Genomic DNA, 6,540 nt, shown 5'->3' with positions numbered 1-6,540 from the left:
CCTTCTCCTTCATCCCTGCTACTGCTGTACTGTGGAACAGTCTTCCCCCTGATGCATTTATTTCCCAAGGAATACAATATACAGGCTTTTAAATCAAATGTAAACAAGTTTCTCCTTTCCCAGCCCACCACCCATACACCGTACTTCAGGTTGATCAACCAACCTTTCGTGTCTGGGCTCAACATGAAAAAAAAAAAAAAAAAAAGTCCATTCGATTTACGTGCTCTAACCATTTTTGTTTATATTTACTTATATAGTAGTTAACTGGTTTATATTTGCAATAGAGTATAATATGAAATATATGTCGAATACGTAGGTAAACTTATTCGATTCCCCCCCCCCCCCAGAAAAAAGAACAATAATTTCTGCAATATTGTCATTAAAATGGAAGAACATTCAGCAATTGTAACATTTCTTCATTTGGTTTATGGTCTCCCTTGGTACATCTAGCTTCTTTTCTGAGAAATTTAATTTCTTCTGTTTGAATCCGTTTTTCTTACTTTTTTTTATGGTCTAAAACTAGATTAACTTTTCCTGAATTGTATCGCTGTCCAAATATCTTCCATATAATAAAGTAGGTTTCAAGAGGACGCTCTACAGTCGGATTCTGGTGGTACCAGGAGTGACTTAAATACATTGTTTATTATTTCGTTTACTTGAACAAAATTTGATATTTGAATGTCAAATATTTTTCATCTTTATATGATTAGTCGCTTCCCAGTTATTTGAATGTATTTACTTGTTCTAATATTTTATTATCTATCTCTATTTTACTTCTTATTGGGTTCATTTGAAAGCCATTATTTTTGTCTTTACTTTCGATAATCTCACAATATTGTTCTGAAATTTCTGAAAAATTTCTGAAATTTCGTTTAATGATTTCACTGATCTCTGTAGACCATCTTCTGATGAGCTAATACAATTGGATCATTTGCAAACAGCAATGTGCCTGTGGGTTTATTATAATGTCATGATAATAATTATTATTTCTTAAGTAAGGTGATTGCAATGATGAATGAGATTACAGAAATGTAATATCAATTTTCGCAGGTGAACCGTAATATCTTTGAAAGATAGTAATTTAAAATAATAAATAAATAATATTTAGTATTCAATAATTAGCACAAATAATTCGACAGTTAATAAATAATAAAATTTTCAGAATGCGAACTCCATCTCTAGTTGCGAAATGTAAAATGTAGAATCATGTAGGTAGTAATAAACGCGTTTCTAATCCCAATATATTAAAACTAGATTAACTTTTGCTGAACTGTATCGCTCTCCAAATATCTTTCTAGTAAAAAAATAAAACTAAAAGTAAAAAAATGGGCACCAACTTGAGATTTCTTTTTCTAATTGTTTCTTCTTTTAGGACATCGGTTCCAGCGGTGGTACGCGTACCCCCGGAGGAACGTGATGGGCCTTTCAGGGGCTCACGAAAAATAATCAGTAATTGCGGAAAAACAAGTAAAGTAAATAAAATGCAAAACGTTTGTCATGGAACAATAAATGTCAGTATTAAAAAACAGCTATTTTAAAAGCAAGGGGTACAATTTATAGAAATGGGTTTAAAAGGGCTACACAAGTGGGAAAAGGTTGGGAACCAGTGTTTTAGGAGATAAAATCGAGACACAGATCTAGTAACAAACCTAATTTAAGATTAAAAAAAAATAATAATAAGAGCGGCGGCAACATATTTTAATAAATTTGTCTCATATAAAAAATCAATCAGTCAATAAAATAAAATAAAAATCCACAACAGCGTGTCTCCCCGAAATGTTTCCGAAATTCCTGAAGAATTTCTGAACTGTAGTTCTCAAAGATTATAATCTTTATCAATGCAAACTACTAGTAATCATCATTAAACTATTTTTTATGTGTGTGTGTGGGGGGGGGGGGGTCTTTTTTAATCAATAAAGGAAATAAAATACTGAAATCATATGTAATAACATTTCAAGGTTATTTATTAAAACATTACTAGCGTTGAAAAACATTTCACCATTATGAAATAAATATCCTTTTTTTTTGTTAATTATTTATTGAAAACACAAAGTTCGAAATAGTGAAATTAGCTTATTTGATAAGCAATGGTACATGAAATGTAAACTAGAAACTATACCAAGACCATAAAATAATAATGATGATCATGTACAGTGAACATTAAAGGTTAGAAATGCGTAAAATTCTGTATTAATTTTATATATATTATGTGTGTAGTGTTTTAGAGAATTTAAAATCGAGCAAATAAAAAATGAATGAATAAATTACGAAATTAAAATTACTTGAGTTAAATAAAAACAAAAAAAAAAAATTAGCAGGCACCGGTGGGATTCGAACCCACGATCTCCTGTTTACTAGACAGGCGCTTTAACCAACTAAGCCACGGCGCCGCTGGTGAAAAGCTTTCGTTATTTCTCTTACATACGATGGACAAATGCAAACTTTTCGTTTTATTTCGTTTATCCATTTAGATTTGTTTGTTGCATCTGTTAAACATGCAGCGTTTAATCATTTACAATTACTTAATCAACGTCAAAGAGAATCATTCGTGAATCAGCTGTGAATGTTTTGTTAGTAAATAAGTTTAAAGAAGAGAATGATAAGTATTGCATGAATAATGATCAGTGCAAACATAGAAGTTCTCGTATAATTTTGCAACACAAAAAATATGTTACGTAGGCCAGCAGAATGAATACGTTTTATTATTATTCAAGAACATGTATGATTAGCAATATCTATTTGAAATAGTTTATTCGAAAAGAATGAAAACTGCTTTAAGGCGTTTTGCTCATTGTTCTCAACTGGCACATCCATGTGATAGGTTTTCTTCATTCAGTAAAGGATGTATCATCCACTATATCCATATTCTTAAGATGCATTCAGGAGCGAATCCAAGGAGTGAGGTGGGGAGATAGTTATCTCAATATTCTTCTAAAAGAATAGAAATATTTTTTTCTTTCATACATTTTTTTTACCAGTCATTATACTGCTAATTAAAATTTCTTCTATTTAAACTTCAGCAATCCTGCCTCACATGTAATAAGTTACAAAAGTAACTTATTACATGTGAGGTCCAATGAGACATGTGAGTCCAATGAGAGCTGCAAAACGGGTCTCATTATAACTAATCTAAAAGGTCCAGGGACGATTCTTGGGTGAAAAATTACAGTTGGGAAAAAAAATGATTTAATGTACAGTCACAAAAATAAATTTATTATTCATACTATGTGATACTTCCAAGGAGTCTTTGGACGCATCACACTACTGCACAACTCACCGTCACCTTTACTAACTCTCCTACTTCAACACGCTACGACACTACTGCCATCAACACACAACGCGCCATCTATCGCCCAATATCAATAGTATTTTGTGTCTGTAAACTGCATGTGTCCTGTTCGCCGATTTGCCAATACACGCAGTCTATGGGATGAAATACCCGAGTTTTCCTGAAAAAAATAAAAAACCTATGAGATTGGCTAACTCATCTTCAATTGAAAAAGCCTATAAATCATAATCAGAAACCCAGATTCGTAATTTTTTATGTGTTATTTATAACACACACCCCAGGTGGGTACTCTTTGGGTACAAAGAATGAGAGGAAATCCCCAACAATGTAAAAGAGGCAATTGTTCTTAGGCACAAACATTATTTAATGAATAGTCAGGTATACCTTAAGCCGATTAGACCCAAACTCGCCTAGCACTATATAATGAAGCAAGAAATTTAAACGTTGATAAAATTTGTAAGATTTTGTTGCACAAAAAAAATAAGAAAAATGTCTTTATTAATTTATTGTATTTTGTATTTTTATAACAGTATAATTAATAAACACAAAAACATTTTAATAGTGGTCAATTTGACAGCATATATTCTTGATACCGAATTATCTTAAATTAGAGGCTCCCACCAAAATGGCTACAACTGGGTCCCCACGTTTGCTACTGCCGGGACGGTGAACAGCGATTATGTGTAAGATGAAAGATTGTGTGGCGTGAACCAGGACTATATAGAGTGGTTTGCCCTATGATGGTCTTTGGAGGTGTCACCAATAATAATAATAAATTTATTAAATAACGATGAATTGCCGGCCTAGTTGGCTGAATGGTTTAACAGTCTCCCTCTCCAACCACTAGGCTGCGAGTTAGATTCCGCTGTGAATATGGATGCTACATTGCCTGGTGCAGACTACTGCCGGGACTGCTGACGGGAGGCAAGATTTGGCTTGAAAAGGTACATGTTTAGTCTCTGCTGCAGGGTTTCTGGATTACATGAAAAGGAAAAAAAAAAAGATTGAAAAGGTAAACTATAGGTTTATAACTTTTCATGGGTAGGAGAAATATAAAAGAAAATAATAGTAACATTGAAAAAATTATCCTACGACCATCCTAAAGTGGTAGGGGGGAAGAGAGCAGGGACTTAAATTACAGTTGGTGGATTGCCTTGTACAAGTAAGACTCTCACTAGGGAATGATTAAAAAGACATTAGATAAAGTAAGAAGTATGAATAAAGACACTTCAGCCATGAGATCAAAGTGAAATGAATGAGCTCAAAATATTCAGTGGGACTCGAAATTTTTTAATCACAGGACAATAAATGGCAGGATCACCTGCAGATAGAGCTTAATTTCATATCGCAGAAATAAGTATAGTTATCCTCTACATATATTAAGTTAAATATTTTGTTTAAGGACCGTGTAATAATATTTTAAAAAACAGAGCCTGTATAGCTCAGTGATGTTTGCCCTCCTCAGCTTTAGACCTCCCGAAGAAAGAGCGTCGTGAGTTCGATTCTAGTCGCAAACTACAGGAACGTTTTCTAAGCCTCACCTGGTTGAATAGCTACTGCTTTTTCCAAACACTAAAGTAAAATTCAAGTTGCCTGCAGAACAGAAAATAAACTATTTGACCTAATAGATTCATGATCACTCGCGACAATTGCTCCATGTCTTCGCACAATTAAAAAAAAAAAAAAAAAAAATCCTGTTGATGATTATGATCAGCAGCATTCTTAAGTAGTTGCCAATTATTTTACAAATATGCGTATTTTTAAAATAGTTGGCTGGTGATGCCAATTATTTTACAAATACGCTCTGTAAGTAATGTTTACATACGTCTGCATAAAGGTTTCTAATTCAGTGGCCGACATGTGTAGGGTGCATTACAGAAATATTAAACAGCTTAGCAGATGAAGAGAAAAGGAAAGGAAATGATTCAGACATAAAAGTCGCACAACTGCTTACTGACCGATCTTTATTTTCAGAGAAAAAAGAAGCAGGAAAGAGAGATTTTTACATGCCACATAGAATGTGACTTGGAAAATGGTAATCCAATGGAAAGCGTTGAGCGAGGATTTTTATGAATGCATACGCTGTGAATGAATTTACAGCAAATATCCTCGTGCATAATCATCTCCACTTTAACAATGATCGTTGTGAGCGTGGGCTGCATTAGTGAGGAAGAACTAAACTAGTTTTCTTAGCGACCCTCTATTAATTGCTGACCTGACTTCACTTCTCGTAAAGGTTTCTATGGTATGTGTAACTTTTCTTCATGTAAGAAACTCAGTTGTAATAATCTAAATCCTGCAATACAAATTAATAGTCGAGGAGTCTGATTTGTGACGAAATGACATCTATCGACAAGCAGAGAACCTGTACATCTCTTCAGTACATAGATGTCTCACTATCTAAGACACTGAGACATCAAAAACATTACAACAAAACTGAGACAGCAAAAACAAATAAACAGAAAAGCCTTCATCCTCCATTCTGGGTTTCAAGTTCATGTATCCTACAAAATGTTCCTATCCTCCTCTTAAAAACCAATATCCTATAAAATCCACTGCTCTTGTGGCACACGTTATCGATCAATAAGAGAATGAGAGAGAGAAATCCATATATCTGAAAATGTCAAATGCTGAAAATAAAACATAAAGCAACACTAGCCGGCCATACTAGAGAAAACCAAGTACTTTGGCAGCAAACAAAATTACTAGAAATGGTCCACATCACATTTCTTAGAAAGTTTAAAGAATCTACCAAAACGTCATGCCTAGCCATCCAATGCAATAAAAACCAAGAAATTATCCTATATCAGTCTGGTTCTCATTCATAAAAAATATAAATTCTCATGGATTAGATATGATGCACATTTTAGGTTTAACCTTTTATTCCTCAAAGGATAAAGTGTCCACCGCTAGTAAATCACGAAAGAGTCAATCCGGGTACACGTGTCGGTTCACTCGGGAATCTGTCAAATAAAGGCTTAGAAAAAACCTTTATAGAAAGCTCTTTCTTCGGTTAGCTAACACTATGGATGCAAGGGTACGTTTTTCAGGCTGCACAGCTTAGACTTATTTAATAATAATAATCATTATAGTTATTAGTAATCCTATGTAGTCCTGTAGGAAACTGCATCCATAGTGTAGGCTGTTTAAAGGAAGACCACTCTAAGTTCGATTGCATTTTCTGACTAGAGGAACACTTTTTAAACCTTTCACTGACCACTTCCCAAATGAATTGATCACCTTCTGGAAAC

General features: G+C 33.7%; 1 non-coding gene across 1 annotated transcript; it reads right to left on the bottom strand.

The window, feature by feature from the left end:
* Positions 1-2,316: 2,316 nt before the first annotated feature.
* Positions 2,317-2,390, bottom strand: TRNAT-AGU (transfer RNA threonine (anticodon AGU)). The gene has a single exon. It is a non-coding gene; the product is annotated as a tRNA-Thr (tRNA).
* Between the last annotated feature and the right edge of the window lie 4,150 nt (positions 2,391-6,540).

This window comes from Typopeltis vanoorti, chromosome 5 (genome assembly GCF_054136105.1).
Source record: "Typopeltis vanoorti isolate ZY-2024b chromosome 5, IOZ_Tvanoo_1.0, whole genome shotgun sequence".
In the NCBI taxonomy this organism is placed as follows: Eukaryota; Metazoa; Arthropoda; class Arachnida; order Uropygi; family Thelyphonidae; genus Typopeltis; species Typopeltis vanoorti.
Note: the sequence above shows the minus strand (reverse complement) of the source record. Positions and strands in the feature narration are given on the sequence as shown.